Consider the following 22,203-nt stretch of genomic DNA (forward strand, 5'->3'; position numbering starts at 1 on the left):
TCGGAGTGTTCATTAGATGAGGTCTGGCGATATCACTTGATATTAGGGATCTGTCTGCCACATGCAGGGTTAAACATATATTCCAAAGAAAAGCGAAATCCGACCAGCTAGATTCTCTCCCTTCCTTTTATTTACACATAAATCCTCAAAAAGCCTTTAAGCGCCTAGTTTAGCATTTCTATTGACTCCATACAAATCAGTCTATTTATTGACCCAGAAGCTGGTGAATTTCTAATCCCATCTAAAATAATAAAGCTACCCTCATCTCTAAATAAAATGTGAATTCTTCCCAATTGTGCAGTTTATATGAATGAAGTCTATTATGTTTTCCGTACCACACTGCAATCATTGATATATGGTGCTGGGAATATTGTGACTTCAGGGATTTTGACACTGTGCATGCTAACTAGCACAGCTGCAATAGAACCATTTATCATTACAGAAACCTTGAAGGTGTACAGTACTAATACCGCCACGCACCGCTTAATATGACAAGACTGGCGCTTCCGCAGATTATTCATTGAATAACATCAATGAGAAAGGTCATTTAGGACTGAATTCTGTTTTCTGAATAATAATTCTTTATCTGTGGTTACCGCATTTGCAAAATAATATCTTTTTATTTAGCATCTTTAGAAGATCTTTACTTGTTTAGACGTTATACAGTAAAAATGGAAAGCAGCGTGACCAGATAACATAGTCCCATAATGACATTCATTAGCCAAACTGTATTTTTACACACACAATTGAACTGGCAGCAATGCATCCGGTCCCATTGTCAATGCCCCTTTGGGCCAGGAGGGGTACTATGTCTCCTTAATGAGACTGCCTTTATAGACCGTGCATGTTCTGCTAGGAGTTCTGGAATAGAATATGCAAATAAGATTTCCTTGATTGAAAAACTGTTGCTCTAGCAACACCTTATTAGAAAGGTAGCTCCATATAGACCAGTGCCTGGTTTTTAAGAAGCCTAGTGACATGGTCTGGAATTTAAAGGGGTGGACAGGATCAGATGAGCTGTTCAGGGCTGCTTCCGATGCCCATACTACACACAGAATAGAGTCGGAAGCAGTAGTGACTAGAGATGAGCGAACACTAAAATGTTCGAGGTTCGAAATTCGATTCGAACAGCCGCTCAATGTTCGTGTGTTCGAACGGGTTTCGAACCCCATTATAGTCTATGGGGAACAGATACTCGTTAAGGGGGAAACCCAAATCCGTGTCTGGAGGGTCACCAAGTCCACTATGACACCCCAGGAAATGATGCCAACACCTCTGGAATGACACTGGGACAGCAGGGGAAGCATGTCTGGGGGCATCTAACACACCAAAGACCCTCTATTACCCCAACATCACAGCCTAACAACTACACACTTTACACACTCAATACCACCTCTCTGACAGTAGGAAAACACCTTGAAACATGTGTATTTGGCACTTGCAGTGAGGAGAGCTTGTCACCAGCAGTGAATTTGGCCCTTGTAGTAAGTTGAGGTTGGCACCAACATTTGTTTTGAAAATCAGGGTGGATTGAGCCTCTAACCAGCAGAGTTTGGGCAAATTCATGGTGGAGGGAGCCTCTAAAAACCCCAGTTTGGACCAATTCATGGTGGAGGGAGCCTCTAAAAACCCCAGTTTGGACCAATTCATGGTGGAGGGAGCCTCTAACCAGCCCAGTTTGGGCAAATTCATGGTGGAGGGAGCCTCTAACCAGCCCAGTTTGGACCAATTAATGGTGGAGGGAGCCTCTAACCAGCCCAGTTTGGACCAATTAATGGTGGAGGGAGCCTCTAACCACCCCAGTTTGTACCAATTCATGGTGGAGGGAGCCTCTAACCAGCCCAGTTTGGACCAATTCATGGTGGAGGGAGCCTCTAAAAAACCCAGTTTGGACCAATTCATGGTGGAGGGAGCCTCTAAACAGCCCAGTTTGGGCAAATTCATGGTGGAGGGAGCCTCTAACCACCCCAGTTTGGACCAATTCATGGTGGAGGGAGCCTCTAAACAGCCAAGTTTGGACCAATTCATGGTGAAGGGAGCCTCTAAAAACCCGTTTGGACCAATTCATGGTGGAGGGAGCCTCTAACCAGCCCAGTTTGGGCAAATTCATGGTGGAGGGAGCCTCTAAACAGCCCAGTTTGGGCAAATTCATGGTGGAGGGAGCCTCTAACCAGCCCAGTTTGGACCAATTCATGGTGGAGGGAGCCTCTAACCAGCCCAGTTTGGGCAAATTCATGGTGGAGGGAGCCTCTAAACAGCCCAGTTTGGGCAAATTCATGGTGGAGGGAGCCTCTAACCAGCCCAGTTTGGACCAATTAATGGTGGAGGGAGCCTCTAAACAGCCAAGTTTTGGGAAATTCATGGTGGAGGGAGCCTCTAACCAGCCCAGTTTGGACCAATTAATGGTGGAGGGAGCCTCTAACCACCCCAGTTTGGACCAATTCATGGTGGAGGGAGCCTCTAAACAGCCAAGTTTGGACCAATTCATGGTGGAGGGAGCCTCTAAAAACCCCAGTTTGGACCAATTCATGGTGGAGGGAGCCTCTAACCAGCCCAGTTTGGGCAAATTCATGGTGGAGGGAGCCTCTAAACAGCCCAGTTTGGGCAAATTCATGGTGGAGGGAGCCTCTAACCAGCCCAGTTTGGACCAATTAATGGTGGAGGGAGCCTCTAAACAGCCAAGTTTTGGGAAATTCATGGTGGAGGGAGCCTCTAACCAGCCCAGTTTGGACCAATTCATGGTGGAGGGAGCCTCTAACCAGCCCAGTTTGGACCAATTCATGGTGGAGGGAGCCTCTAAACAGCCCAGTTTGGGCAAATTCATGGTGGAGGGAGCCTCTAACCAGCCCAGTTTGGACCAATTAATGGTGGAGGGAGCCTCTAAACAGCCAAGTTTTGGGAAATTCATGGTGGAGGGAGCCTCTAACCAGCCCAGTTTGGACCAATTCATGGTGGAGGGAGCCTCTAACCAGCCCAGTTTGGACCAATTCATGGTGGAGGGAGCCTCTAAACAGCCCAGTTTGGGCAAATTCATGGTGGAGGGAGCCTCTAAAAAACCCAGTTTGGACCAATTCATGGTGGAGGGAGCCTCTAATTAGCCCAGTTTGGACCAATTAATTGTGGAGGGAGCCTCTAACCAGCCCAGTTTGGACCAATTAATGGTGGAGGGAGCCTCTAACCACCCCAGTTTGGGCAAATTCATGGTGGAGGGAGCCTCTAACCAGCCCAGTTTGGACCAATTAATGGTGGAGGGAGCCTCTAAACAGCCAAGTTTTGGGAAATTCATGGTGGAGGGAGCCTCTAACCAGCCCAGTTTGGACCAATTCATGGTGGAGGGAGCCTCTAAACAGCCCAGTTTGGGCAAATTCATGGTGGAGGGAGCCTCTAAAAAACCCAGTTTGGACCAATTCATGGTGGAGGGAGCCTCTAATTAGCCCAGTTTGGACCAATTAATTGTGGAGGGAGCCTCTAACCAGCCCAGTTTGGACCAATTAATGGTGGAGGGAGCCTCTAACCACCCCAGTTTGGACCAATTCATGGTGGAGGGAGCCTCTAAACAGCCAAGTTTGGACCAATTCATGGTGGAGGGAGCCTCTAAAAACCCCAGTTTGGACCAATTCATGGTGGAGGGAGCCTCTAACCAGCCCAGTTTGGGCAAATTCATGGTGGAGGGAGCCTCTAAACAGCCCAGTTTGGGCAAATTCATGGTGGAGGGAGCCTCTAACCAGCCCAGTTTGGACCAATTAATGGTGGAGGGAGCCTCTAAACAGCCAAGTTTTGGGAAATTCATGGTGGAGGGAGCCTCTAACCAGCCCAGTTTGGACCAATTCATGGTGGAGGGAGCCTCTAACCAGCCCAGTTTGGACCAATTCATGGTGGAGGGAGCCTCTAACCAGCCCAGTTTGGACCAATTCATGGTGGAGGGAGCCTCTAACCAGCCCAGTTTGGACCAATTCATGGTGGAGGGAGCCTCTAAAAAACCCAGTTTGGACCAATTCATGGTGGAGGGAGCCTCTAAACAGCCCAGTTTGGGCAAATTCATGGTGGAGGGAGCCTCTAACCACCCCAGTTTGGACCAATTCATGGTGGAGGGAGCCTCTAAACAGCCAAGTTTGGACCAATTCATGGTGAAGGGAGCCTCTAAAAACCCGTTTGGACCAATTCATGGTGGAGGGAGCCTCTAACCAGCCCAGTTTGGGCAAATTCATGGTGGAGGGAGCCTCTAAACAGCCCAGTTTGGGCAAATTCATGGTGGAGGGAGCCTCTAACCAGCCCAGTTTGGACCAATTCATGGTGGAGGGAGCCTCTAACCAGCCCAGTTTGGGCAAATTCATGGTGGAGGGAGCCTCTAAACAGCCCAGTTTGGGCAAATTCATGGTGGAGGGAGCCTCTAACCAGCCCAGTTTGGACCAATTAATGGTGGAGGGAGCCTCTAAACAGCCAAGTTTTGGGAAATTCATGGTGGAGGGAGCCTCTAACCAGCCCAGTTTGGGCAAATTCATGGTGGAGGGAGCCTCTAACCAGCCCAGTTTGGACCAATTAATGGTGGAGGGAGCCTCTAAACAGCCAAGTTTTGGGAAATTCATGGTGGAGGGAGCCTCTAACCAGCCCAGTTTGGACCAATTCATGGTGGAGGGAGCCTCTAACCAGCCCAGTTTGGACCAATTCATGGTGGAGGGAGCCTCTAAACAGCCCAGTTTGGGCAAATTCATGGTGGAGGGAGCCTCTAAAAAACCCAGTTTGGACCAATTCATGGTGGAGGGAGCCTCTAATTAGCCCAGTTTGGACCAATTAATTGTGGAGGGAGCCTCTAACCAGCCCAGTTTGGACCAATTAATGGTGGAGGGAGCCTCTAACCACCCCAGTTTGGGCAAATTCATGGTGGAGGGAGCCTCTAACCAGCCCAGTTTGGACCAATTAATGGTGGAGGGAGCCTCTAAACAGCCAAGTTTTGGGAAATTCATGGTGGAGGGAGCCTCTAACCAGCCCAGTTTGGACCAATTCATGGTGGAGGGAGCCTCTAAACAGCCAAGTTTGGACCAATTCATGGTGGAGGGAGCCTCTAAAAACCCCAGTTTGGACCAATTCATGGTGGAGGGAGCCTCTAACCAGCCCAGTTTGGGCAAATTCATGGTGGAGGGAGCCTCTAAACAGCCCAGTTTGGGCAAATTCATGGTGGAGGGAGCCTCTAACCAGCCCAGTTTGGACCAATTAATGGTGGAGGGAGCCTCTAACCAGCCCAGTTTGGACCAATTAATGGTGGAGGGAGCCTCTAACCTGCCCAGTTTGGACCAATTAATGGTGGAGGGAGCCTCTAACCACCCCAGTTTGGACCAATTCATGGTGGAGGGAGCCTCTAACCAGCCCAGTTTGGACCAATTCATGGTGGAGGGAGCCTCTAACCAGCCCAGTTTGGACCAATTCATGGTGGAGGGAGCCTCTAAAAAACCCAGTTTGGACCAATTCATGGTGGAGGGAGCCTCTAAACAGCCCAGTTTGGGCAAATTCATGGTGGAAGGAGCCTCTAACCAGCAGAGTTGTGGGAAAGCAGGGTGGAGGGAGCCTCTAACCAGCAGAGTTGGTGGAAATCAGGGTGGAGGGAGCCTCTAACCAGCAGAGTTGGGGGAAATCATGTTGGAGGGAGCCTAGTATTAGCAGAATTGTGCAACGCTTATGGTGGATGAGTATGAGGATGCGGAGGAATTGGAGAGGTTGAGTACAGACATGGAGTTTCATGTTGGGGTGCTTTACACAGGTGGGCACAAAAATGAAGGCTCTATCCAGTGGTGGTTCATTTTTATCAAAGTGAGCCGGTCGGCACTCTCAGCTGACAGACGGGTGCGCTTGTCAGTGATGATGCCACCGGCTGCACTGAACACCCTCTCAGATAGGACGCTGGCGGCAGGACAGGACAGCACCTCCAAGGCATATAGGGCAAGTTCAAGCCACAGGTCCAACTTCGACACCCAATACGTGTAGGGCGCAGAGGGGTCGGAGAGGACAGGGCTGTGGTCGGAAAGGTATTCCCGCAACATGCGCCTATACTTCTCACGCCTGGTGACACTAGGACCCTCCGTGGCGGCACTTTGGCGAGGGGGTGCCATCAAGGTGTCCCAGACCTTAGACAGTGTGCCCCTCGTTTGTGTGGACCGGTGAGAACTTGGTTGCCTACTGGAGGAACTGCCCTCCCTGCCGCCAACGTCACATGCTGGAAACATCTCCATCATATTCTGCACCAATTGCCTGTGGCAAGCATTGATGCGATTGGCCCTCCCCTCTACCGGAATAAAAGACGAGATGTTGTTTTTATACCGGGGGTCAAGGATAGCAAAGATCCAGTACTGGTTGTCCTCCATGATTTTGACAATACGCTTGTCGGTTGTAAAGCACCCCAACATGAACTCAGCCATGTCTGCCACAGTGTTAGTTGGCATGACTCCTCTGGCCCCACCGGAAAGTTCAATCTCCATTTCCTCCTCATCCTCCATGTCTACCCATCCGCGCTGCAACAATGGGACGATTCGAAGTTGCCCGGAAGCCTCCTGTATCACCATCACATCATCGGACAACTCTTCTTCCTCCTCCTCCTCCTCCTCCTCCTCCATTAAACGCAGTGAAGCGGACAGATGTGTGGACCTACTCTCCAGCTGTGACGGATCGGATGCTATCCCTAACTCCTCTGTGTGATCTGAGTTATCCCTGATGTCAATCAGGGATTCTCTCAGAACACACAAGAGCGGGATTGTAAGGCTCACCATCGCATCCTCAGAGCTCACCCTCCTTGTGGACTCCTCAAAGACCCGTAGGATGTCACAAAGGTCTCTCATCCATGGCCACTCATGGATGTGAAACTGAGGCAGCTGACTTTGTGGCACCCTAGGGTTTTGTAGCTGGTATTCCATCAAAGGTCTCTGCTGCTCAACCACTCTATTCAACATCTGAAACGTTGAGTTCCAGCGTGTGGGGACGTCGCACAAAAGCCGGTGTTGTGGCACATGCAGGCGTTGCTGGAGAGATTTTAAGCTAGCAGCGGCTACTGTCGACTTGCGAAAGTGGGCGCACATGCGCCGCACTTTCACCAGTAGCTCTGGAACATTGGGGTAGCTCTTTAGGAAACGTTGCACCACTAGGTTGAAGACGTGGGCCAGGCATGGAACATGTTGGAGTCCGGCAAGCTCCAGAGCTGCTACCAGGTTCCGGCCGTTATCACAAACGACCATGCCTGGGCCCAGGTGCAGCGGCTCAAACCATATTGCCGTCTCATCGAGGAGGGCATCCCTCACCTCGGAGGCAGTGTGCTGTCTGTCCCCCAAGCTGATCAGCTTCAGCACAGCCTGCTGACGTCTACCAACGCCAGTGCTGCAACGTTTCCAACTCGTAGCTGGGGTCAATCTAACAGCGGAGGAGGAGGCGGTGGCGGAGGAGGAGGCGGTGGCGGAGGAGGAGGCGGTAGAGGAGGAGGAGGAGGGGGGTGTTCTTCTCGTGTCCCTGCCAGGAATGTTAGGCGGGGAGACGAGGTACACCGGGCCAGTTTGGGAAGCAGTCCCAGCCTCAACTACATTCACCCAGTGTGCCGTCAGTGAAATGTAGCGTCCCTGTCCGCATGCACTTGTCCACGCGTCGGTGGTCAAGTGGACCTTTGTGCAAAGCGCGGAACTAAGGGCCCGCCTGATGTTGAGTGACACGTGCTGGTGCAAGGCGGGGACGGCACACCGGGAGAAGTAGTGACGGCTAGGGACGGCATAGCGAGGTGCCGCAGTTGCCATCAGGTCCAGGAAGGCGGGAGTTTCAACAAGCCGGAACGCCAACATCTCCTGGGCCAGCAGTTTAGCGATGTTGGCGTTCAAGGCTTGCGCGTGTGGGTGGTTAGCAGTGTATTTCTGCCGCCGCTCCAATGTCTGAGAGATGGTGGGTTGTTGTAAAGAAACGCCTGATGGTGCCTTTGATGGTGCAGGAGAAGGAGATAAGACAGGACCAGGGGAGGATGAGGTAGAAGTCAACAAAGTGGCGGAGGCAGATGAAGTGGTGTCCTGGCTCGTCCTCTGGAGTGCATCGCCAGCACAGTCAGCAGTGGCAGTGGCAGAGGCAGAGGCAGTGGCAGTGGCGTGAACGGCAGGCGGCCTTTGTCCTGCCGTTGCTGCCTGCCACTGATTCCAGTGCTTGGATTCCAAATGACGGCGCATTGAAGTGGTGGACAGGTTGCTCTTCTTAGAGCCCCTAATCAATTTCGAGAGGCAAATTGTGCAGACAACACTATATCTGTCCTCGGCGCATTCCTTGAAAAAACTCCACACCTTCGAGAAACGTGCCCTCGAGGTGGGAGTTTTTCGGGGCTGGGTACGAACTGGAACATCTTGGGAGATTCCGGGTGTGGCCTGGCTTCGCCTAAGCTGCTGACCTCTGCCTCTGCCTCTAGCTACCCTTTTTGGTGCTGCACCTGCCTCAACATCCACACTACTTTCCCCGCTTGACATCCCCCCTGTCCAGGTCGGGTCAGTGTCCTCATCATCCACCACTTCCTCTTCCAACTCCTGTCTCATCTCCTCCTCCCGCACAATGCGCCGGTCAACTGGATGCCCTGACGGCAACTGCGTCACATCATCGTCGATGAGGGTGGGTTGCTGGTCATCCACCACCAAATCGAACGGAGATGGAGGAGACTCTAGTGTTTGAGCATCTGGACACAGATGCTCCTCTGTTAGGTTCGTGGAATCGTGACGTGGAGAGGCAGGTTGAGGGACAATGAAAGGAGCGGAGAACAGCTCTGGGGAGCAGGGACAGTTTGGGTTATTGTTCTGTAAAGCTTCGGAATTTTGGGAGGAAGGAAGACAAGACTGTTGGGTAATAGGAGGAGAGGAGGCAGAGTCTGACTGGCTGCTGGACAATGTGCTGTAAGCGTTCTCTGACAGCCATTGCAAGACCTGTTCCTGGTTCTCGGGCCTACTAAGGTTTGTACCCTGCAGTTTAGTTAATGTGGCAAGCAACCCTGGCACTGTGGAGTGGCGCAATGCTTGCTGCCCCACAGGAGTAGGCACGGGACGCCCTGTGGCTTCACTGCTACCTTGCTCCCCAGAACCATTCCCCCGACCTCGCCCACGGCCTCGTCCACGTCCCTTTCCGGGAGCCTTGCGCATTTTGAATTCCTAGTTAGAAATTGGCACTGTATACCAGTAGTAAAAATTGTGGGTGCACGTAACCCCAATATATTCTTTGAATTCCCAGTCAGACAATGGCACTGTATACCAGTAGTAAAAATTGTGGGTGCACGTAACCCCAATATATTCTTTGAATTCCCAGTCAGAAACTGGCACTATATGGCAGTAGCAAGAAATGAGGGTATTTGTATTCCCAATATACTCTTTGAATTCCCAGTCAGACAATGGCACTGTATACCAGTAGTAAAAATTGTGGGTGCACGTAACCCCAATATATTCTTTGAATTACCAGTCAGAAACTGGCACTATATGGCAGTAGCAAGAAATGAGGGTATTTATAACCCCAATATATTCTTTGAATTCCCAGTCAGACAATGGCACTGTATACCAGTAGTAAAAATTGTGGGTGCACGTAACCCCAATATATTCTTTGAATTCCCAGTCAGAAACTGGCACTATATGGCAGTAGCAAGAAATGAGGGTATTTGTATTCCCAATATACTCTTTGAATTCCCAGTCAGACAATGGCACTGTATACCAGTAGTAAAAATTGTGGGTGCACGTAACCCCAATATATTCTTTGAATTACCAGTCAGAAACTGGCACTATATGGCAGTAGCAAGAAATGAGGGTATTTATAACCCCAATATATTCTTTGAATTCCCAGTCAGACAATGGCACTGTATACCAGTAGTAAAAATTGTGGGTGCACGTAACCCCAATATATTCTTTGAATTCCCAGTCAGAAACTGGCACTATATGGCAGTAGCAAGAAATGAGGGTATTTGTATTCCCAATATACTCTTTGAATTCCCAGTCAGACAATGGCACTGTATACCAGTAGTAAAAATTGTGGGTGCACGTAACCCCAATATATTCTTTGAATTCCCAGTCAGAAACTGGCACTATATGGCAGTAGCAAGAAATGAGGGTATTTGTATTCCCAATATACTCTTTGAATTCCCAGTCAGACAATGGCACTGTATACCAGTAGTAAAAATTGTGGGTGCACGTAACCCCAATATATTCTTTGAATTACCAGTCAGAAACTGGCACTATATGGCAGTAGCAAGAAATGAGGGTATTTGTATTCCCAATATATTCTTTGAATTCCCAGTCAGACAATGGCACTGTATACCAGTAGTAAAAATTGTGGGTGCACGTAACCCCAATATATTCTTTGAATTCCCAGTCAGAAACTGGCACTATATGGCAGTAGCAAGAAATGAGGGTATTTGTATTCCCAATATACTCTTTGAATTCCCAGTCAGACAATGGCACTGTATACCAGTAGTAAAAATTGTGGGTGCACGTAACCCCAATATATTCTTTGAATTACCAGTCAGAAACTGGCACTATATGGCAGTAGCAAGAAATGAGGGTATTTGTATTCCCAATATACTCTTTGAATTCCCAGTCAGACAATGGCACTGTATACCAGTAGTAAAAATTGTGGGTGCACGTAACCCCAATATATTCTTTGAATTCCCAGTCAGAAACTGGCACTATATGGCAGTAGCAAGAAATGAGGGTATTTGTATTCCCAATATACTCTTTGAATTCCCAGTCAGACAATGGCACTGTATACCAGTAGTAAAAATTGTGGGTGCACGTAACCCCAATATATTCTTTGAATTACCAGTCAGAAACTGGCACTATATGGCAGTAGCAAGAAATGAGGGTATTTGTATTCCCAATATACTCTTTGAATTCCCAGTCAGACAATGGCACTGTATACCAGTAGTAAAAATTGTGGGTGCACGTAACCCCAATATATTCTTTGAATTCCCAGTCAGAAACTGGCACTATATGGCAGTAGCAAGAAATGAGGGTATTTGTATTCCCAATATACTCTTTGAATTCCCAGTCAGACAATGGCACTGTATACCAGTAGTAAAAATTGTGGGTGCACGTAACCCCAATATATTCTTTGAATTACCAGTCAGAAACTGGCACTATATGGCAGTAGCAAGAAATGAGGGTATTTGTATTCCCAATATACTCTTTGAATTCCCAGTCAGACAATGGCACTGTATACCAGTAGTAAAAATTGTGGGTGCACGTAACCCCAATATATTCTTTGAATTACCAGTCAGAAACTGGCACTATATGGCAGTAGCAAGAAATGAGGGTATTTGTATTCCCAATATACTCTTTGAATTCCCAGTCAGACAATGGCACTGTATACCAGTAGTAAAAATTGTGGGTGCACGTAACCCCAATATATTCTTTGAATTCCCAGTCAGACACTGGCACTATATGGCAGTAGCAAGAAATGAGGGTATTTGTATTCCCAATATATTCTTTGAATTCCCAGTCAGACAATGGCACTGTATACCAGTAGTAAAAATTGTGGGTGCACGTAACCCCAATATATTCTTTGAATTCCCAGTCAGAAACTGGCACTATATGGCAGTAGCAAGAAATGAGGGTATTTGTATTCCCAATATACTCTTTGAATTCCCAGTCAGACAATGGCACTGTATACCAGTAGTAAAAATTGTGGGTGCACGTAACCCCAATATATTCTTTGAATTACCAGTCAGAAACTGGCACTATATGGCAGTAGCAAGAAATGAGGGTATTTGTATTCCCAATATACTCTTTGAATTCCCAGTCAGACAATGGCACTGTATACCAGTAGTAAAATTTGTGGGTGCACGTAACCCCAATATATTCTTTGAATTACCAGTCAGAAACTGGCACTATATGGCAGTAGCAAGAAATGAGGGTATTTGTATTCCCAATATACTCTTTGAATTCCCAGTCAGACAATGGCACTGTATACCAGTAGTAAAAATTGTGGGTGCACGTAACCCCAATATATTCTTTGAATTACCAGTCAGAAACTGGCACTATATGGCAGTAGCAAGAAATGAGGGTATTTGTATTCCCAATATACTCTTTGAATTCCCAGTCAGACAATGGCACTGTATACCAGTAGTAAAAATTGTGGGTGCACGTAACCCCAATATATTCTTTGAATTCCCAGTCAGAAACTGGCACTATATGGCAGTAGCAAGAAATGAGGGTATTTGTATTCCCAATATACTCTTTGAATTCCCAGTCAGACAATGGCACTGTATACCAGTAGTAAAAATTGTGGGTGCACGTAACCCCAATATATTCTTTGAATTACCAGTCAGAAACTGGCACTATATGGCAGTAGCAAGAAATGAGGGTATTTATAACCCCAATATATTCTTTGAATTCCCAGTCAGACAATGGCACTGTATACCAGTAGTAAAAATTGTGGGTGCACGTAACCCCAATATATTCTTTGAATTCCCAGTCAGAAACTGGCACTATATGGCAGTAGCAAGAAATGAGGGTATTTGTATTCCCAATATACTCTTTGAATTCCCAGTCAGACAATGGCACTGTATACCAGTAGTAAAAATTGTGGGTGCACGTAACCCCAATATATTCTTTGAATTACCAGTCAGAAACTGGCACTATATGGCAGTAGCAAGAAATGAGGGTATTTGTATTCCCAATATATTCTTTGAATTCCCAGTCAGACAATGGCACTGTATACCAGTAGTAAAAATTGTGGGTGTATATAGCCCCAATTCTATTGCTAGGGGACTTGCAGGGTATTTCTGGGGTGAAGGTGGGGGGGCACACCGTTGGAACGGGTATCGGGGTATATATCGGGTATACGGGAATACACTGACAGTGTATTCCATTCAGGATCCTGGGAAAGCTGGGTTGCGGCGATTGAGCCCGTCAGTGCCACGTTACACTGACAAGCTTCTCCCTGGAATTTAGCTCTTACAAGAGCTGTTGGTTGTCTTCTCCTTCCTATCCTAGCCTGTCCCTGCCTACCCAGAATCTAAGCCCTAGCTAGCTGGACGGAAACCTCCGTCCTCGGTGAATTGCAAGCTCAGAATGACACGAAGCTGGGCGGCGCTGTTCTTTTAAATTAGAGGTCACATGTTTTCGGCAGCCAATGGGTTTTGCCTACTTTTTTCAACGTCACCGGTGTCGTAGTTCCTGTCCCACCTACCCTGCGCTGTTATTGGAGCAAAAAAGGCGCCAGGGAAGGTGGGAGGGGAATCGAGTAATGGCGCACTTTACCACGCGGTGTTCGATTCGATTCGAACATGCCGAACAGCCTAATATCCGATCGAACATGAGTTCGATAGAACACTGTTCGCTCATCTCTAGTAGTGACTACATTGAAGTCAATGGGATCTGAGCTGCACACCTAGCCACTATATAGCATACAGAACAATCTGCTTTAGACTCTGTGCACTATGTAGTATGGGCGATGGTTGTGTCCCCAAACAGCTGATCTGTGTGGGGCTCGGCAGGTCCACCACTGATGATATATTTATGCCCTTCCCCTAGTATAGAATAGACTATAAGAAAACCTTTTTAAGACAAACCAGAATGTCTTCCCCAAATTGAAGAGAAACCCATCTGCAGACATCTGTTTTGGGGTTATTTTCCATCAGAGCACTGGTTGGCTTGGTAAGAGGCCATTGACCTATTTTTTCTCAGTTGCCCCACTTATTGTACCATACTCAATAACATTTATAAACCTTACCCCTGATCCACTCCCCAAAGGCAGGAAATACCTAAATTTAATCCCATCCCAATCCAGTTCATGGTAGAGTCCTGAAAAAACTGTAATGTTGGCAAATATGTTCTACAGAATGGCTTCTGTCTGATATTTAAACATTTTAGAAAGGGGACCAAGGTAGGAGCAAGATTTAGATATATTACTGCATTTGTTTAAAGCGACTTTCTAGTGTTCAATAAAAATTTCACAAAAAAATGTAAAATACCTGGGTGAGTCCCAGTCTCCTCTTCATTTCTATAAATGAGCCACCAGCCTCTCTGACTACTCTATGCACGCTTTGTTTTGGTAGTCTTGGACAACCCCTTCCCCATGTTCTCAGTTGGTCCAGCCAAGAGTAGGGCAGCGTTTCTTACAATACCAAAGTACAGTGTGTGTAAGGTAGACCAAGACACTTCCCCTGCTCTTCGATGAGTCAGCCGAGTATAGGGGGAATGTTTCATACTAACCAAAGCACAGTTGAGCAGATTTATTATACCTTGTATGCCAGTTTTCTGGCATACAGGGCATAAAAAGTGCAATTTTTGCGCAAAATGTAGCTTTGTGAAAAATGCAACTTTTTAACATCTGTGCCACCCCCTCCATTTTACCAAAAAAGGGACATGGCATAAGCGTGAATGGGTCATTTGCCCCGCTAGATTTATTACACTGTAATTTATGCTAGAAATCTGACACACAGCCCGGGGATACCCTCTCTCCATCTCCAGAACCAGTCTTCATAAATCTGCCCCAGTTTGTAGAGAGTAGTCTGAGGACTTAACTGTGAGGAATTGATACAGAAAGTATATTGGAAAATTGTATTATACAAATAACATTTGTCTGACACAAGAGGGTATTACACTGCTTATACTGCCCTATAAAAAGGCTCTCAGTGGCTACTTTTGAGTAGCGTAGCAATGGGGAAAGATCGTTGACTACTAGATTTGCACTTTATTACATTTTGCCCAATAGACAGACTTTTACAGGTGGTGCATTATTGGACTGAAAGAAGCAGGTTGGTTATTTTGATGTATTACCCGCTGTTAGGACTGTGCAGCAGGTGTGGCCAAGGTATCAGGGTCGCAGCCTGTTCCGCTGTAACTGTTCGGTCCGGTATCCATGGGGTTAATTCCCTTGCAGCCGATGGGCGTGGTCAGTCTAATGACTGACACTGGCGTCAGCCTATCGGCATCTGGCTTGAGCACCTGGGCTGGCTGATCAGTCCCGCCTTCCCTCCATTTATGGAGACTGGTTTGGTCGCCCAGCGCTCTAGCCTCAAACCTCAAATATCACATGTGCTGCGGCTCTGTGTGTGGCCCAGCACTGTTGTATGTTTTGTCTATGTCTTATGTGTTGTGGAGAACTAATATATTGTACCCAGATGATGTAGTTGCCCGGCAGTGATATTAACTGTCAGGCTTTGTTCACACCAGGGTGCTCTGCGGTTCAGAGCCCAGTGGGCTCCGCAGGTTATTGTTTATTTATTTATTTTTTAAAATATAACCTTCTAATCATAACACCCGCTATCGAGGCCGTTCTGACTGAGCTGTTAAGAGGTTTAGGCAGTAATGGTTACAGGAGGGCACTCATATATAGCACACAAGCTCTACAGACCATCAGTACCACTAAACTCCTTTCACTCTAATATTGTAGTCACTTATATCATCATTACATTCCCATATAGAAAGTTTCATTCATGCCGTATATTTTTGGCAATAAGTGTATATCCCTCATTCCTAAGCATGCATACATTTTACACTATACAGATGATCTTGGACACACCAGACCTATTTCTAGGTGATACGTGATTTTTACTAGTAGGAGGAATAAGGACAAGTGGTTCTGAGATGAAGGCCAGAGATTAGTTGTTATATTCCAATATCTGAAAGTTATTTCATATTTTATTTAATAAAACAAGTCAATACGGCAGATCCTTGCCATCCTCCAAACATGTGTTGTTTTTGTCAGGAAGGAAGAATGAAGTGCAGGATAATACAGCACGTAGTGTACCATACCAAGGGAGCCAAGGCTGCCAACTCTGAAAACATCTCCAGGGATGTCTTTGATGTTAAGTAATAGGAATGACAGAAGATAAGGCACTGGAGAAGGAGACTGGTTATGCATATGAGTATGTAAAAGGCCAAAATACCTTTTATAAAATACCTGGTATATATAGTAAGTGTATATAGTATGAATGACGCATAAATCTGTGCCAGTACTGATGGAGATGTTAAAGGGGTTATCTTGGGAGACAACATTTCTGGCAGTGTATTTTCTGCAGCAGAAAGGGAATTTACTAATTATGAGAAGGTGAAAAGCTGAGTGCTGGAGTCTCGATATATCAGCCCCAGGTTTCTGACATATGTGTGGTCCATGGTGGGTCTTGAGTAGGCCTCAGCCCAGGTATAGGTCCTGGCCTCGTTACTGGGTCATAAAAGGCTGCAGAGCTTGCACTTCAAGGCAGATCCTGGGAGCGAGAGGAGGTGCATGGGTCTGTCCTGACACACTGGGAGTCTGGTAAGACTATAGTGTACTTTTTGTTTACTCGTGTGGCTGGTAGTAAGCCACCTGTACAGTTAGTGTTTATTGCTTAGTTAGTGCTCGGACGAGCAGGGTTTTTGTTTGACATTTTTTTCCCTGAAGTTAAGGCTGTATTTTATTTTGCTCATTTTGTTCCTGTTTTTCTAAAGAAAACTGTTTGCACCAGATATTGTGTCCCTGTCTCTGACTGGTTGGGTTGGCACCATTGCTGCTACCGAGCTACTTTCCCCACATAATATACATTCTGCTCTTGCGTCACGCCAGTTGGGACAGGTATATTGCACTTCCTGGTGGCTGTAAGTCTTCTAGTACTTAGCTCCACTGCAGACACTCCGACTCTGGGTGACGTGATTGATCCCACCCTTCTCCTGCCTTGAAGTAGAGGGAATTTGTCGTGTGATTCAAAGCTGGAGTTTTAACAGGCTTGGTAGCAACTTCCCCCTCAATAAAACAGTAAACAGTGCTATTATAAGCTTATAATCTGTACACAGTAATTTGCAAAAGTTTTAGGCATGCATGTAAAAAAAAAAATGCAAATTAGGAAATGGAAGTGTTAATAGTTTATGTTCATAAATCAGCAAAATGAAGTGAATGAAGAAAACAAAAAAGTAAATCCCATCAATATTTCATGTGACCTTTGTCTTTTGCCTTCCATTAATTCTTCTCGGTACTTGCAGACAGTTTTTGAAGGAACTCGGCAAGGAGGTTGTTCCCGCCATCTTGGAGAACCAAGTACAGATCTTCCGTGGATGTAGGCTTGCGCCAATCCTTCTGTCTCTTCATGTAATCCCAGACAGACTGGATGATGGTGAGATCAGGGCTCTGAGGGGGCCATATCATCACTTCTAGGACTCTTCCTCCACAGGGAAAAAGTCACAGCAAATATTGATGAAATTTAGATTTCTCTTTGTTTGGCTAATTGACAAAAAGAAACTATTATCCCTTATGTTTTTGAAAGGATTCTTAATTTACAGCATTTTCTGCACACCTGCCTAAAACTTGTGCACAGCCGTGTATATCTCTGGATAACTCTTTTAAATAAAATAGGTCTGCTTTTTTATGTAGAAACAACACCACATTATTTCATTAGTTGCGTCTGGAATTTTAGCTGACTATGGCTGAGCTGCAATACCAGACACTGCCATAGGCATGAGTGGTGCTGTGTTTTTTTTTTTTTAGTATATAGTAAAATATACTATAGCATGACCTTGAGTATTGTAGGTTCGTATCAAACAAAATATGAAATACTAATGGTAATACATATATTACATTACATATATATGTAAAATATGGAAGATTTTACATAATTCCAGTATAAAGTATGACACCATAAATAGATCAATGGTCTAACGTGCAGTGATAATGGATGGCAATATGATCTAGTAATGGATGTAATCTGATAAAACCTCCATGTAAGATGTCAGTCACGACAATACACAACTGTCAATGTCAAGCAAGATTCAGTAAATCAGGGACAATCAGCGAAATATAATATACATTTATATATAGCGCACACGGCTCTACTATTCATAGCACTTACAGATATAGTGGCCAGGTCAGATATTCTTAACCTATATCCTGTAATGTGACCTGAAAAAGTTAAAAATGACATCACACAATAGGATATTATCCCAATAGTCTATTACAGGGGTAGGCAACCTTTTCTGTTCGGCGTGCCAATTTAAATTAAAAAATCAAAGATGAGGTCCTTGGAGTGCCGGGCAATAATTGTAAAGCTGACGACACCTACACTAAAGTCATATAGCACATGGGTGCTGTCATACTGTGATCCAAGCCACATGCGCTTACCACTATTTGCCTGGATACACATGTTCTTTTCCATTAGAAGCAATGTAAGTACATGTGTAACCCACAATTAGTGGTAATGTATGTGACTGGGAGCAGAGTAAGGTCATACCTGTAAAGAGCTGACACACAATGTACCTGTATGCTCCATCCAGTCCTTGGCCGTTAGTAACTTCAGTATTCTGTAAGGGAGCGTTCACACTACCGTCGGTGTCCGACAGCTAGTGTCCGCTGCTAATGTCCATTCAAAATCTTGTGCAGATATTAGTATTGGACTCTAGCTGTGTCCGTGACATTTTGCATTGATTTAAACGGACACCGGGTGCGTTCTTTTACTGTCTGTGCCTGTCCTTAACTGTCCGTTCACAAAGATGTCCGACTTTTCAAGCGGACAGCAAAACCCGACATGTAGGTTTTTCTGTCCGCTTGAAAAGTTGGACATCTTTGAGAACGGACACTTAAAGAGGACCTTTCACCACTTTTGGGCACATGCAGTGTTATATACTGCTGGAAAGCTGACAGTGCTCTCCTGATAATGCTCGTCTATGGACGAGCTGTGTGAGCAGAGGGAGGGAGCGTTCCTCCCGGCTCCACAGCACAGCGCGATTGGCACTGCGAGGCAGAAGGACGTCTCTGGCTAATGGTCAGAAACGCCCTTCTGACCATAGAGCACTACGGTACCGGCACCGTAAGCTCTTTACAGCGGGCACAGATCGGGAAAGCCGACAGTGCGCTGAATTCAGCGCACTGTCAGCTTTCCAGCAGTATATAACACTGCATGTGCCCAAAAGTGGTGAAAGGTCCTCTTTAAGGACACCCACAAACAGTAAACGAAAGCACCCGATGTCCATTTAAATCAATGCAAAATGTCATGGACACAGCTAGTGTCCGCTGCTAATGTCCACACAAGATTTTGAACAGACATTAGCAGTGGACACTAGCTGTCGGACACCAATGGTAGTGTGAACGCTCCCTAAGTGAAACGCAGATTAATTTGTCACGTTTAGTTCCTGGCGGTGCAGTAACAGCAAAACCCTAGCCAGGAATTAATGGGTGTCACACTTTCAACAAAGTGAATGCACTGGTGCCCAGGAGCTTGATTTGGCTATAATTGCATCTAGTTACAGTGTCACCACCCAATAGAATCACACTAAGGCTGAGGCCCCACATTACAAAAATGCAGCTTTTTTATTGCAGATTTGGCTGCGTTTTTCTTTCCGTCAAAGCCAAGAATGGCTAGAAAATGAATGGGAAATATATAGGAAGCTTCTTATATGTCTCCCTCCTGCTCAATCTACTCCTGGCTTCGGCTCAAAAAAAACAGCAAAATCTGCAACAAAAAAAAGCTGTTTCTGCAACGTGGGGCTTTATCCTAAGGCCCCCACGTTGTTGGAACACAGCTATTTTTGTTACATATTTTGCTGTGTTTTTCTGAGCCTAAACCAGGAGTGGATTGATCAGAAGAGAGACATATAAGAAGCTTACTGTATATTTCCCATTCCTTCTGTAGCCATTTTTAGCTTTGGTTGAAATAAACCGCATCAAAATCTGCAACAAAAATGCTGCGTTTCTGCAACATGGGGCCTCAGCCTTACGCCTCCTGCATACAAATGGCACGCATGTGGTTTTCACTGACCTATACATTAAAAATGAATTGACAAGGCTGCATAAGCAGACAGATATAGGGGATGTATAGGACAGATATAGGGGATGTATAGGACAGATATAGGGTATGTATAGGACAGATATAGGACCTGCTCAATAGTTTTCAGCTCTTCGATTTGGCCCAGATACACAGCCACAAAAAGAATGGCTGTATATATGGGTCAATTGAAATATATAGGTCTGTACTTTATCCACAGTTGTAGATAAAGAGTCTGGTCATGTGCATTTCAGGTTACAACTCAATGTGCCTCATATTAATAGCAGTTAACCCCATCATGTCCCTCACATTAACCCCCTGTGTGCTTTACATAAGGGACACTGATATGTGAGACATATGGAGGTAATAAGTGAACATCTTCATTATAAAGGTCCTTCATTAGTACCCCCATATGTCTCACACCTCAGTAACCCTTATGTGAGCCACACAGGGGTTAATATGAGGGACATGATGGGGTTAACTGCTATTAATGTGAGGCACATGGAGTTACTAAAACTAAAGTAATAACCCCAAATGCCTGACATTAATGAGAATAGTCAGTAACACACGTACCTGGTGTTGTGTTTACTTTCACTTTGCTTCCTCTCCTCCTCAGGGCTGCAGACAGCAGGAGCTCCTCCTCACATGTAGCAGCAGGTCCAGGGAGCCCTTATCCTGTGCAGTGAGAGGCTCACCTCTGATTGGTGGGCAGTGAGAGAAGGGGGCGTGTCCTACACCGCAGCTCTACCAGAGCACTGAAAGGACGCTCGCTCTCTCTTAAATTTTAGTGTGAAGTCTAAGGCTGGCTGCTGTGCCAGCAAAATATGCCTCGCGTGCCAGTCTTGGCACGCGTGCCAGGGGTTGCCGAGCCCTGGTCTATTATATAATGCCATGTACAGTATGTTGTACTATGCTATATCAGTAGTAGAGCTCAGATCAACATCGCTCATTCCTGTGAATAAGCCAATGGTACTTATTTATTACCAGTTATATGGAAATGCCTCTTACTAACACATTGGAAGCATTAAAGACTGTGCCAAGAAAATTCCTTTACATATACCCAAACTGGGCCAATGGATGTATCCCTACTGCATTCGAATGTAGTTCATGCATTTTATGGACCTTTTTCTGCCACATATCATGACTGACTATATATTTATTTATTTTATTATTTTATAAAATATACATTCCCATGCTAAAATAAATTTGTTACCTCTGAATATTACTTGAAAAGGGCCTTTTACACTAACTCCAGTATCGGTTAATAGGCTCCGGTCCATTGATTCTGTCACAGATTTTTTTCTCTAGTCCCCACCATTCCTAAGCAATCATTGCTGTTAGTTTTGGTGCCTAATATGCTATTTAGGCTCTGTACTGTCAGGTGGGCGGTGTCAGGCAGGAACAGGGAAAGGGTGTGATATTGAGCTCCAATCAGAGGCAACCAGTGTTAGAGCTGAGAATCACACCCCTTTGTCTGTTCCTGCCTGGCACCGCCCTCCTGACAGTACAAAGCCTAAATGGCATATCAGGCACCAAAACTAATTTATTGCTCAGGAGCGGTGTGTTCTAGAGAAAAAATTCCAACTGTGTCTGAAATAGTGGAGCAGCATCTATTAAAGGAGTTTTCTGGCCCCAAATTGAGTTTTCATATTTATGACTAATCCACAGTTCACTATATGTGATCTGTCAAAGTCTGACCCCACACCGATCAGCTGTTGTAGCAGTCTCCAGGTGCCGGAAGCTGCTAATGTACAGACAGCACATAATTCAAGCATTAGGAGCAGCATTAACTTGAACTTCCTGTGTTCAATTCTTACCTTTATTAGGATAGTGATATACCGTATGTAATGTGGCAGGGGGATCTTTGGGGTCCTACAGATTTTCCTGCCAGCACCAATATGCAGTGGACATGTGTTAAATATTATATATTTACAATATTCTCTAGCAGACATGGGGTTAACACTCTACTGACATCATAGTCTTATATTCTGAGAACATGGGTGCGGTTAGAGTAGACCATTTTAGAAATCTCCTTACATAGCTACAAGATGGAAGGTAACACCCCCTCTCATGAATATAAATGAGTAAGAAATACACATGTCTGGGTCTGTCTTTGGGAAGACCAGGGGAAGACCAGGAGGTCTGTCTTTGGGAACACCAGGGTGGGTGGTCCAGGCAGATGGACATCCATGGACGTCGTAACCAGCCCAAGTCCACCAACCAGATGACAAGCATGAACCAAGCTGTAACTACAAGATATCCAGATGATTTAACTTATCTGAAGATGTAAACTATTGACAATTGACTGATATTTGTGTTATTTGGACACTTTCCCTGTTCCTGTGTTTTCCTTCAAGATATTAATAAACCTCTACACTGTTTTATAACAAGCTGACTTCTTCCTATCGTGGATAAGGCCTACAACACGTGACACAAGTCTATCCCACAATTTCAAGGATATTTAACAGTGGACACAAGTCTCACCGGCAAATACA

This window comes from Leptodactylus fuscus, chromosome 1, assembly GCF_031893055.1.
Source record: "Leptodactylus fuscus isolate aLepFus1 chromosome 1, aLepFus1.hap2, whole genome shotgun sequence".
Classification (NCBI taxonomy): Eukaryota; Metazoa; Chordata; class Amphibia; order Anura; family Leptodactylidae; genus Leptodactylus; species Leptodactylus fuscus.